This window comes from Alexandromys fortis, unplaced genomic scaffold (genome assembly GCF_014885135.2).
Source record: "Alexandromys fortis isolate MF-2015 unplaced genomic scaffold, M_Fortis_MF-2015_v1.1 scaffold_4, whole genome shotgun sequence".
NCBI classification, from domain to species: Eukaryota; Metazoa; Chordata; class Mammalia; order Rodentia; family Cricetidae; genus Alexandromys; species Alexandromys fortis.
In genome coordinates, this window is record NW_026067944.1 from 27,382,561 (window position 1) to 27,396,837 (window position 14,277).

General features: G+C 37.1%; 1 pseudogene; it reads right to left on the bottom strand.

Moving 5' to 3' along the window:
• Window positions 1-6,821: 6,821 nt before the first annotated feature.
• On the bottom strand, window positions 6,822-10,401 carry LOC126505851 (alpha-enolase-like; annotated as a pseudogene).
• Between the last annotated feature and the right edge of the window lie 3,876 nt (window positions 10,402-14,277).

Below are 14,277 nucleotides of genomic sequence, written 5' to 3' on the forward strand. Positions count from 1 at the left end.
GTTTCTCTATAGCTTTAGAGCTTGTTCTGGAACTATCTCTTGTAGACCAGACTGGCGTTGAACTCACAGAGATTCTCACGCTCTGCCTCCTGAGTGCTGGGAATGAAGACATGAGCCACCACCACCTAGCTTCAAACATAAAGTTTTAAATTCAATCTTATGTCACGAGTTTATTAGATTGTATATACTAAAAATCTGCTTAGTGAGATCCAAATCATGGCAGATTTTTTTCATTGACTCATTCTAGTAGTTTTGAAATTGATTAATTAGGGACATCTGTTATCCTCTGCTTTCTCTGTTGTGGGCTTTTAATTGATAGCACTACCAATAAGGAAAGGGTGTGCCAGGCTTCATCAAAACTGACATAGCAAATCCTGTCAAACTTTTTCAATGATAGTTCCATAAGTGTGATAACCATTGAGTGACTTTTGCCTGAGAGAGGATATTTTATTGTAAGATACAATGTTAGGAACATTAACCCATGTTCAGCTTATGTTCAGCTAAATAGAAATTGTAACAAAATTTGTCTAGAGCACAGGAGATGATATATTTGTTAAAGTGCTTGCCACCCAAACATAAAGACCTGAGTTCAAATTCCCAGGACACATATAAAATTCTGGGGATGGGAACCCACACCTGTAATCCTAGTATGGAGGGGGGGTGCTACAGACATATGTAGATGCCTGAAGCTTATGGGTTAGCCAAAATAGTCAAACGGAGAAGCTTCAGTTTCAATGAGAGACTCTTTTCAAAATATAAAAGTGGATGGTGATAGAGGAAAGAAACCAGAGGTCTACTCTACCATGAAATGCGTGTGCATATATGTTCCTATACATATACATGCAGAGAGAGAGAGAGAGAGAGAGAGAGAGAGAGAGAGAGAGAGAGAGAGAGAGAGAGAGAGAGAGAGAAATACAATACACATTAAAATATTCTGGCTATCATCATATTGCAGGATGTAGTAAAAATGGAAATATTTTTATTGTTGTCTCAGTACCACATACCGTTCATTAGAAAGATATATTTGAATGGATGGACTCTGGTTTGTAGTCCAAATAATTTATGCATTTGAACATTAGCAAGTAGACTCAGTAGTTAGGCTCTGAAGTTAAAATTCATTCTCTGCTATTTGTGTTTTACATAATTACTTTTACCCAAGTCTCCTTATCCAAAATAAAGGAGTATTGATGGTAATTACATTACTCAATAAGTGAACATATTTTAAAATTGATTCAGTGTAAGCCATGTATATGTAATATTAGACATAATACATAATGTATTAATAACCATGATTAACAAAATATAATTGTTCATTTTAGTGTTACATTAAATCATAGTGCATTGTTACATTGGGTGGTAAAGATAGTCTATGGATACCTCCACATGAGGCTTTTAGTGATCCTCTGTGTAAAAATCTTTCATATGTCTCACCTATGCCTTTCAACCTCTTTGCTATTTCTAGAGTGCAGCTAAAACACTATGTCAGTGCCTATGGCAGCTCCCATTATATCCCTATTATCTTTTTTTTTTTTTTGCTTTGTGACTTATTCATATTCTATTCCGTTAGGATATGGATTAAAAGAACATCAAATGCTTGCTTTCTAGGATATTGTCACTTTTAGAATGATGTTACCCCACCCCACCCTCCATCACCAGAGTGTTGGTTGTTAGGTGGGACAGATAAAGAAACAACATAATACCTCTCTCAAGAGGCTTACTTAGAGCTCCCCGGCTTCCCTCAGTGATCTCAGGGTACCAAGGATCGATCTTCCCTTGTGTGAAATTACTACCGTATCTTAACCACCAGCAGCAGTGCATGAAGTACCTGCTCACAGTTATCTCTTCAAACATTTATATTAGGCTCCTGTGACTTTACTGACATTAAAAACTGTAAGGAAAACTTTGTAAAATAGTCTTCTTTTATTACAGGCTAAAGTGCCCTGGATAACATTTGAGCCTTCTCTAATTATAGTTGTCATTTCATTCATCTTCAAAGCCATAGATTTCTTAATGTGAATTTGTCTTATATATAAGAAATTAGTCCTGAAAGTATTTTGGAAAAAAATGTTTCTCTTCTATTTTTTTCCATACACACTATTTTTGAGACTTATGCCTTTTTACACTGGGAGTCGTATTAGAATTTCTAGGCATTCCTATATGTAAAAATCTTTGAGTCCTCACACTGAATATCATTAATATTCAAAAACATAATAGCAAAAGGTGCTGAAGAAAAAGTTTTGTTAATTGTCTTCAAAGTCTTGATATTTTCAGATTCCCCTGTGATAATATTTTCTATTTAAACAGAGATATTATTTGTAGCCAGGACTTATGGTATGCAAATGTTGTTCTATATCGTTCATTTGCTTTCTACTTATTGGTCATGAATATGGATGTCATTTATGCCTGCAATTAAAATATAGTCTTGTAATTTACACCTGAATTCAATTACACCCTTAAAATAGGTTCTCCATGGAGACCTTATAAAGTAAGTCTGAGTTCTTTTACTGCCATATTCATGCTGAGCAATAATAGTGACAAGTCTCATTCTCCCATCATCAGATTGTCATGTCATTGCAAAGACGCTCCCAGAGGCATCCCTCTAGGTTCCACCATGCTAACATCCCGTGGTAATATAAGATTCTTGATGGTCACCCATCTTACTTCTGAACTGAAGAAAACAAGCCACAGATTATTTTTCTGTTATTTCTACACCACATTCAGCATACTTCTGTGTTATCAGTACTTGGCAACTCATATTCCCATTTTTCTCCTAAACTTCATGGTCCAGGAAAACAGATATCCATGTAATAAATGTTTGCATGTTTGTTTATAGGATGATGGTGTATACACAGAGGTACACAGTGTGACTCAATATATGAGTGAAGATGAAAAGAATACACTATAAGAAATAACATGAAGAAATGAACAGAAACAGAAAATGAAGCTGTTACTATTCTCAGTACTTGCTTCGAACTATAGTTGTTAAAATGGAAGTAGTTCACGTAGGTAGGAGAAAATAAACATTGCCTTTAATTATGACCATGTAAGAGACATATGTTCAATGCCTGTAATTCCCTCTGAAAAACACTAGAGAGATGCTTGCACCCTTCTTGACATTAATCAGCTCTCTTCTGTGTCTGTCTCAGGGTATATTTATTTTGACATTTTAAAGAAGCACTCCCTTTAGTGGGTTCAGAGACAAACTACTGGAAACCTATTCTGTTTTATTACACTGGAAGTTCATGACAATATCATGTCCACTTCTTCCCCAACTTGCTCCCACTCAACCTCCTCATATTCACAGTGGGAAAGCAAGGCTCTTGTGTTTAAGTCTCTATTACAGTGCAAACACCACATATCTTGGTAATTTTCACTGCTGAGTTTTCATTTCTTGGAAAGAAAAAAAAAGTCCAATATGATAAAAAGAAAATAGACCATGTAAAGTGAGAAATAAATATGATTTTGCTATAAATAAAATTACAATATTGATTTTATTTCCAGCCTCCTTCCTGACGAGAACAGGTTTCTGACTGCTCTTTTTCTTCATTCTGTAGAAAACAAACAGAAATTCCTATGTTATTTATTTTATTTTTGATTATGTTTGCATATGCCTGTGTGTTGGTATGATCATATGGACACAGTTCCCCATAGTGGCCAGAAGATGGTGTCAGGCTTCTTGGAGCTAGAGTCAATTATGTTCATGAGCTGACAGACACTGTTGGTAGGTACCAAACTCAGGTCCTTTGCAAGAATAATAAGCTCTCTTAATAATGGACCATCTCTCCAGACCCCAATTAGGTTTTTTTAAAGATCAGTGAGGAGCTGGATGGAGGACTCAGTCAGAAAAATACACCTATCCTGAAAGCACAAGTTCCTGAGTCTGACTCCAGAATCCATGTAAAAAACAAAGCTGGATGTTGTAACAAGCATTGTAAATGCAGCTTTTAGAAAGTAAAGTATAGCAGATGTCTGGGCTTACTGGCCAGTTGGAATGGTCTACTTCTAGAAGTCCAGGTCAATGAGAATTATGACTTTAACCAAGCTCTGGAGGAATGATGCCCCAGGTGGTATTCTCTATATCAACATGCCTACATGAACATATACATCAGCACATGTACACACATGCATGCACACACACACACACACACACACACATACACCACAAACACACACCAAGGTGTGTTGTCAGGGTTTCTGTCCTGACCGGTTCCTGCAATCATTAAGTCCCAAAGAAACCATATATAAAGAGGTCTATATTAGTTATAAATTGATTGGCCCACTAGGCTTCCTATTAACTCTTATAACTTATATTAGCCCATTATTCTTGTCCATGCTAGCCACATGGCTCGGTACCTTATTCAGCAAGGCAGTCACATCATACTTCTTCTGTGGCTGGGTCCGGACTGCAGACTAGGACTTCCTTTTTCCCAGAATTCTCCAGTTCTCATTGACTCACATCTACTTCCTGTCTGGTTGTCCTGCCTATACTTCCTGCCTGGTTACTGGCCAGTCAGCATTTATTTAAAATATATTTGACAGAATACAGACCATTGTCCCACACCAAAGGTGGTGGTCTCTGGTATATCAACATACCTACATGAACACATACATTAGCACACATACATGCATGTATGCACACACGTACACACACACATACACACACAAAAACACACCAAGGTGCTGTTCTCTGGTATATCAAAATGCATACATAAACATGCATACTAGCACACATACATGCACAGAGAGAGAGAGAGAGAGAGAGAGAGAGAGAGAGAGAGANCTGATTAGATATTTGTCAGCCTGGCACAATCTATGGTTAACTTCGAAAAACAAAATGAAAAAAGAACTCAAGTGAGACAGGGCCTCCATCACATTGTCTAAAGAGGCAAGACTGGTGCTGTCCTTAGGCAGGTACTCCCAAATAATGAAATAAAGCTGTACAGTAAAAAACACATCTCTCCTGCATGGTATCTTCTCTAATTCCCACCTCAAAGTTCCTGACCTACTTAAGTTCCTGCCTTGCTTTCTCTCAGTGACAGACTGTGTTCTGGATGAAAGAGGCAAATAAACCCTTTCCTCTCAAAGTTACTATTTTATCATAGTAACAGAAATCTAACTAGAAATCTCTCTCTCTCTCTCTCTCTCTCTCTCTCTCTCTCTCTCTCTCCCTTCCTCCCTCCTCAATTATACCTGCTAGGCCTATTTTGTGAAAAGCCTAAACTGTCTTTCTACTTTTTAAATATAAGTAAGACCGCCATACTTTTTAGTAGATATACCTTGACTGGTTTGTTTTTCTGTCTTTGTATTACCAACTGTCTTAGATTCATTGTACTAATATAATAAAATACTCAATACTGGGCAATTTAGAAGCAATGAAAAATAATTTTAAAAGTCATATAAGATGTGCAGTTCAAGTTAAACTATTGGCATTCTCTAATTTCATTAACTAAATTCCCTTACTGTCAACTGTAAGTATTTCTTCAAATATATAGATTTTGATGCTAAAGATGTTCATTAACTGGTCAGAATCTTTTTGCCAAGAATATTCTCTAAGTTCCATCATGATTTATGTGTTCATTTTTATGATTCACAAAGGAAAACAGAGGAACAAATTCACGATGAGAAAAACAATAAATGTTCCCTGGTCCTGATTTTTCCAGTGAAGGCTCTGTTTTAATGTAGGATGTGCTCCATTCAATCCCAAACAGCCTGTGAGCACCACTGTGCAGCCAGGCTCCTCTGAGAATAAGAGGCTGTCATCATCACTCTAACACTTGCATAATTACACATAATACATGTCCAATCTGCCAGTCTAAATGTGGAGAGCTGACATTCTGGCACGCTTATGCGTGTGTTCCAACTGCTCTTCCCAACCCTGCAGAACCTCTCAGAAAAGCTGTTGAGTAATCCATAAAGAACGGTGAGTCAGAGTTAGGTGGTCTAAAAGAACAGGAAAATGATAGAAAAAAAAAACAATAATTACTCTGGGGGCTGAACTATGCTAACTGAGCTGTAGGTTTTGGGTACATACAAAACACACCTGGGTAAAAAAACTTTTGCATTTTTTTTTAATTTCTAAAACTTACACAATCTGAGGGTCATGTATAACTAAAACTATTGAGGCATTATATTCCACAAGGCATTGTAGGAATTGACTGAAAACAAGAAGCAGTAATTTACTGTGCTCTTATAATGTTTCAGATATAAGCAAGTATTTTGTACATCTATGCATCTATACAATAAAAATGTATATCTAAGACCAGTTTTGTGGGGCAGGCAGCATTTGATCATTTTTAGAGATGAGAATTTTACCTCATTGTTTATCAAAATCTATAATGGGAAAACCAGAGAAGAAAACAAATATTTCTGGATCTAAAGACCAGGAGTGTTTTAATACATAGCACTCCTTCCAAGGAATTTTGTGGATCGGGAAATGTGTCAATATGTCAGGACTTGAGTCGCGTCTCTAGAGAAGACTCAAGTAAGAGGTTATATATTTCTTTAAATTTGATAGCTCTGGGTCCTAGCAGATGAAGCTTCCATTATATTGCTCCCACTGCACTACTGGAGGGAGACGTACTGCTTTGTGACTCGTGATGAAACAGAAGTGGTTGAGCAGTAGATAGGAAAGAAATTTGGTTCCCCTGACCTTGTACTGAAAGTTCTCACCTTGAAGTTGTCCCAAGTCTTTCTGACTAACGAGGGCTGTCATGAGGGAGACTGATAAAGACTGAATGTCTGACGCTGACAACAATAACATTTCATCATTGGTAAAAATGTTCCACAAGGGGCTGATAATATACTCAGGGATCATGCATGACTTATTCACATAATGGCAGTGGCTCCAGATCAGCTTCGGGAGACAGTGGAGTTACCGGCTGGCAAGGCTGGCACAGCATTTCTGCTCCATCAGCGAAGGCATCTTTGTCCAGCAGAGAAGTTGATGAAATGACACTACTTGAATCCTCTCTGTGTGTCAGAAGATGGGAGAATAAAAGTTTAAGGCAAGATTTAATGTCATCATTTACTTCTATGTGAAATACGGAATTGAGTGATTCTCTCACAGGTTAGGACATGAAAACAGACTTTCTTGGTAAGGCAGCAAAATGAAGGTAATGTTAATTTGGTGTTTAAGTAGTGACTGTACAGAGACCCACTTTTACATCCAAACTATGGGTAGTCTACTTTGAACATTGGCGTCACTGCATGTGGGTTTTGTGGCAAATGAATATGTAAACAAATGATATATTTTATCTTAAGGCTTTTTTTTACACTTTGAGGGTAAGCTAAAAGAAAAACATTGGTTTAGGTATAGGCTGTTACTGAATACACAATATATCTCTAAATAAACAGTAATGTAAAAAAAGGAATTTATTTTTCTGTGGGTGGAAATGAAAATTGGTGCAGTCATTCTAAAAACCTTTTACAGTGCAAAATATGTGCTTGCTTTTACTTTACAATTCACAATGCATAATATTTATTTTGTAATAGTGTTGCAAGTTCATAACAATATGTATACCTGTGTATTATTTTCCCTTTTCATAAAATCATGTATATTCTGTGACCTCCCTTATAGGCAGTACTTATGCACACATTTCTGTGCAAAAATATTCACTGTAGCCTTTATCACAGTGACCAAAAATGGAAGAAAATGCCAAATGAATTAAACAATTAAACATATATAAACATAGAACTTCCATCAATAAACTACTAAACAAACATTATAAACCATAGTAAAATACACATAAATATTCAAAATGCAAGAGTAGAAAGGAAAACTAAGACCAGAGGCTATGGTATTATATCATCAAATCAATTAAGGAAATGTGTACATGTGTATATGTATAGTTTTACTAACTCTAAAATATATTAGAAAATAATGAAGAGTAATATCAGATCACTTTTAGTGAAATAATATATCGTTTTAAATTTGCACATAATTGACAGATTTTAATGTCCTTTTCACTATGTATGTATATCTTTTTTTGTTCAGGAAAAGAGAATAACATACATTTCAATGGAAAATCCAGGGGGCAAACAAAGGGAATAGAGCAACAAACTAGGGTGAGGAAGTTCTTGCTGCTATTGGGTACTGTAGAGACAAAAGGCAGCACTGTTGAGTACCCACTGTATGCTAGGAAAAACCTCAAAGCCTCACAAGTGCAAGACAAAACTCCTAGGAGTTAAAGTTCCTTAGGAATTTTAGACTTTCTGGATAATTTCCTATCTTGTATGTGTTTCATACGGCCTGGTATTTTCTCCCGCCTCTTCATGAAGCATAGCGTCAGCAGAAAAGCATCTGTTGTAAGAGCAAGATTTAGAATCAGCGGCCACATACAAAGCTGTGACCTAGAGCCAAGAAGTTGAAAGAGGTGGGGCTTGAGGTCACCTCACATCTTTAGGTGCTTTATGAGGGACAGAACTCAGCAACTTCGACTTATAGCTACTGAGGACCAAGACCTGTAAAATGTACATTAGGAATTATTAAAAAAAGGTCAACATTGGTAGTTAAATTTTATTTAGATGACAAACTGTAGAATTAACTGTTCCGAAATCTAAACTGAACTTGCACTTCTCTAAAAATACGACAGACATTTTTTTTTTCTAAAGATGAAAGTTATGTTGCATCTGTTGGTATGATTCTGTAGAAGGGATTCCCCAAGCACATGGAACCTAGCCAGAATGTGGCTAGAGTAATTTCAGCAAATATTTATGAAATATAGAAGGATAAGATTAAGCCTAGATTGTTGTAGATAACTTTACTAAGGTAGAGTTTAGTTTCAATAAATCAGGTTATTTTTGATATTGTACAACCATATTAGTAATTGCTGATTTAGACAAAATGATCAATAAATATTAAAACTAGTAAAAGGAAGTTTAATGAATAGGCTGTTTACCTACTGTCAAAGCACCTCAGTAAATACAACTTATTTACTACAAAAGGAAAATTAGAAGCCTCCTTGCTGTTTAACCAGGTAAAAACATTGTTAATTTTTTATTGCAAAATAATAAGACCAATAAAGAGCAAGAATGGTGGCAAAGGCCTTAAATTGCAGCACTTAGAGGACTAAGACAATAGGATATATTTTATACAGAGATATTTATTATGTAATGGTTATTAATAGTATTAATTCTTTGAAAACTTTGTACATTCAAACAACATATTTTTGATCACTTCTATTGTCTCCCAAACACTTCCTAGACTTATCATTCTGTCTTCCAACCCCTCCTAACTTTGTTCTCTCCTTTTCTTTCTTTCTTTTTTTGTTGTTCTTTTTCCTATGAGTCACTGAGGATTTTATTATGGATGTAGAACCCCTGGGGCGGGGGTCTTGTCTGTGGCCACCCTAGAGATTTACACTGGACTCCAGACTCTAGCTTGGAAGTGAGGTGACAGAAACAATGGTTTGTGCCAGTCACGTGATTACAAAGCTGGGGTTTTCTGCAGGGCTCCAGGAATGCCCACACTTGCTGTGAACTTTTACCAGTCTTACTGGTCATCCTGTCCTGGTCAAAGGGGTCCTCAATGGACACCACTTTTTATTCCCAGATGAAGGACTTAGGCAGGTCAGCTAACTGGTCGGGTATGATATGCCTGCTGGAGCCATCAGGAGACTTGAAATCCAGGTCGTATTTGCCAGACCTGAAGAACCCAGAGACAGCCACGTCCATGCTAATGACAACGTGGTTAGTGTAGCCTGCCTTCTCAATTGCGTTCTTTACAATCCCAGAACTTGTTTGTTCTTCCGGGTATTAAGTGCAAACCTGCCTTCACCACTCACATTGGTGGCCTCCTTCCCATATTTCTCCTTGATGATATTCTTCAGATGGTTATAAACTTCTGCCCCAATGCGCATGGCTTCCCAGCAGCTGGATACCCCCACAGGGAAGATTATGAACTCCTGCATGGCCAGTTTGTTCTCAGTATGAAAACCTCGATTGACCGCAATGAAAGCTGGGACTGATAGGATGGCGTCAGGGTTGCTAGTAAAGTCAGCGATGTGATAGTAAAGGGGTACTCCCTTTTCTGTGGTACCAGCTTTACAGGCAGCCCAAGGCACTCCCAGGATGGCATTTGCACCAAATTTGGATTTATATTCAGTGCCAACCATCCCAGTCATCACTTTGTCGATCTTCTCTTGTTCAACAACATACAGTTTCTTGCTAACCACAGTAGGCACCGATAGTTTTATTGATACGTCCAACACCCTTTGAGGCAAGCTTCCCCATGTAGCAGTTCTTATCACTGTGATGGAGTTCTAGGGCCTCACGGATGCCTGGGGAGGCACCACTGGTCACAGCAGCTCCGAAAAGACCTCTTGAGGTGTAGAGATCCACCTCAACGGTGGGATTCTCACAGGAGTCAAAGATCTCTCGGACATGGAGCTTGAGGATAGACATGGCCCTTGGATTGTGGTGCAGAAAAGTCTCTGAAGGCACCCTGTAGAGCGTTTAGTAGAGACATGCATGCGACCTATTCCCCAGCTGTTCTTTTCTTTTTATACATAGCCAGAAGAGTTCAAATCGTTGTGTTCATGTACCTACCGGTGTGGGGCCTATCCACTGGAATATGTTCAACCTGCTAAATGCCAGAACCTTTAAAGAAAATTAATTTTCCTTCCCCCGGAAAACATTAAGTCTCAACTTTTCAGCTGGAGTGGAGGTTCATGAACCCTGTCACCCTCCATGCTGGAGTGTTAACTGTCTTGGTCTTGTGCAGGGCAAACACACCTGCTGAAAGCTCATGCTCAGAGACGTCAGTGATGTCCGGAAGACAGGCGCTCCCCACTTCTCCCTGACCCCTGGCCCTTTTGCTATTTGCTCTCCCTCTTCCAGAGCATAGCCTGAGCCTTGATGACACAGATATCCTATCTGTGGCTAAGCACTGTGCTAACAGCTAAACCTCTCCACTTTGATCAGCTTGCCTCAAAAGGTGTTGGGCATATCAATAAAAATAACGCACCTACTGTGGTTAGTAAGAAACTGAATGTTTGTAGTAACAACTGTTCAAGGCACAAGGAAATTTTAGTGAGGAAGTCTGAGTTGTCCTAATCTATGTGTAGAAAGATGCAAATGTAGAGTGTAATTACATTTTATGTACTTAAAATCACAGTTTGAAATATCTCTAAACACATGGAGTCATCACTAGAACTAGGAAAACTAACATGTCTATCATCCACACAACTTCCTTCTTGCTCCTTTCAAACACCTTCCTTTCTTTGCCTTCACCCTCATGTAACTACTCACCTGCCTCCTTAGCAGGGGTTAACATATTTACAATATGTTTTCATCTCAAAAACTTAAAAGCCCTACTTCTTTTTGCCAGTTTTTTTTCCTTAGTATATTTTTGAGATTTTGAGATTCATCCATGTTTTTTTTTAGAATGTATCTGTAACACTCATTTAAATTTCTAAGTAGGAATGCATGTGTGAGTATATGATAATCTGTTTATCCACTTAGCTATTTATAGAATTACAGATTATTTCTAGTTTTAAACTTTACAAATAAATCTATAATTGACACCTATATCTAAGGATTTATGTAGATGCCAGGGTAGAATGCCTACATGGGGAAGCTTGCCTCAAAGGCTGTTGGGCATATCAATAAAAACTATCGCACCTACTGTGGTTAGCAAGAAACTGAATGTTGTTGAACAAGAGAAGAGGGCTAGCGCAATCTAACTCTTCATATTCTTACCAGACTAAGAGGTGTAGAGTGATACTATTTCATAGTGTTCTCTTCTCCTTTCCTCCAGTCTTCATGTACTTACTGGCCAGATATGTCCTCTCTTAGTCTTTATATGAGGTTCTGTGTCTAGCCTTAGTGTATCTCATCTTATTATGCCGTGTTCAGCTGATAGCCCTGGGAGGTCTGCTTTTTCTGAAGAAAAAGTAAGGAGTGGATCTGGGAAATAGAGAAAGTGGGTAAAGGCAGACTGGGAGGAGTGGAGTGAGGGTAAATTGCATTTGAGATGTATGGAAAACACAAATAGATAGAAATCATCCTACAGTTAAAAAATAGAATTTTCTGTTTTTCTCATTAATTTCTGTCATTATATTTTAAAAATAATTTTCCTACTTCTGTAAACTTTACCTGACTTTTTAAAAACTTCTTAATGTGGTCATATAAACTCATTTACTAAATTAGTTTTTGCATTTTCAAAATACATGTTTAAAAATTAAAATTTCCTTCTACTTACTAATTGTTGTAATTTTTAATAACCATTCAGTTTAATACTGTTTGAAATTACTTTGAGGACCCATAGTATTTTAACTTGAAAGTAATTTGTGCTTGCTAGATGTATTATTGATTTTATTTTAATTATAATGTACTCAGAGAGTATTGTGAGTCCTTGATCCTTTAAGTGTATCCAGATTTATTTAATGATGTAGCATATTGTCTGTTGTAGTGAATACATCAAGCTAACTTATAAAGTGTGTTATTGGAAAGTTGTCATGTGCAGTATTCTGCTCCCAAAGTGTCACCTAGGACAAAGATGCTATGTAGACTCTGCATCTGTTCATTTCCTCTTGATATTGCTGATTTCGCCTTCTTTTATTTATTGTTTGTATGATCTATATGTTTCACCTTTTTCTATTACTTCCTGATTATATTTGAAGTATCTCTCTTACAGACAATATTTAGTTCCCTGTTGTGGTTTTATTCTCTCTGCTCATCTCTGCTAGTCAAATGAAGCATTACAAACACTAACATATTGTTGGAATTAGCCTTTCACGAATCCTCTTTTGTTTTCTGTTTCATCTCTTCACTAAAGGCCAATTTCACTATTTTTCATGTGAAAGATGTCTCTTTCTCATACATATGTGTATATTTTATATTTGTACATTGATTTTTCAACTTATTTTTATTCATTATTACTGTCTGTGTGGATGATGTCTCTGCGTGTAGGTGTGCAAGTGAAATCATGTGTCTTCCATTACCATGTGGAGGCAAAAGGACAACTTTAAGGTACTAGCTCTTTTTCCATTGTGGGTTATAGCTCAGGATCCCATTGTAGGATTGAGCTCAGGTTTCAGTTGTCGAATTGAGCTCAGGCTTTCATTGTGGGTTCTAGTTCAGGTTTTATTGCAGGTTCTATTTCAGGTTTCCATTGTGCGATTGAGATCAGGTTTTCTTTGTGGATTCTAGCTCAGGTCTTCTTTTTCTTTATTAGATTTTTTTTTTGTTTTAAAAAATACCAATCCAAATTCTCACTTCCTCCCCTCCTCCCATTCCCTTCACACATCTTCCCATCCCACCCCCCTTCTAATTCTAAGAGAGGGTAAGGCACTCTGCTTTGTGGAGGGTCCAAGTCTCTCCCTACTACATCTAGGCTGAGCAAGGTATACATCCAAAGCGAATAGGATCCCCAAAAGCCAGTAAATGTAGTAGAGATAAATCCCAGAGCCACTGCCAGTGGCCACTCAGTCTGACCCAGCCATACAACTGTCAGACACATTCAGAGGGACTAGTTTGGTCCTAGGCTTGTTCCTTCCCAGTCCAGCTGGAGTTGGTGAGTTCCCATTAGCTCAGGTAAACTGTTTCAGTGGGTGAGATCATCATGGTCTTGACCTCTTTGCTCATATCTCAGATTTTCATTGTGGGATTGTGCTAAGGTTTTCAGAGTTGTGTACCAAGTGCTTTTAACTGCTAAATAATCTCACTGACACCATGTTCATATATTCTTATTTGTGTACATATAGGTCTTTATATGTACATGTATACATGCACACTTGTATATAAATGTACAGAGAGAATACATTAAATTAATATTTCATTAATTTGTGTAACATGCAAGACTCTTGCAACTATAAAGAGTTAATGTGACTTTTTCATTCTATCCTCTATTGGATAATTTTATGTATAATATACAACACCTCATTTTAGAAGCACTACTATACAATGCATGATATATTAACATAGAAGAAAGTTTTTATATCTGGTCACCCATTTTCTTTCTCATTCTCTTCAAAACAATATATATAATCATTATATACTCACTATATATAATGATTATGTATATAAAAATCAAAGAAAAAGTGGCTAGCTATCTAACTGAAGCATGAGGTCTTCAAGAAGTGTAGGTGGGAGAGCCTAAAAGAAAGAAAGAAAGGGGGTAAAGTAATGTAATTATATTTCAATTAAAAACATTTAAAATTTTTCTCTGTCATTCTTACAGAGTATGTTTGCTGGCATCAAAGTATCTTATTGATACTTTCATGAAACATTTTTCTGAAAAATGTTAACATTGGACCATGTTTGTGAGTCACTTTTTCT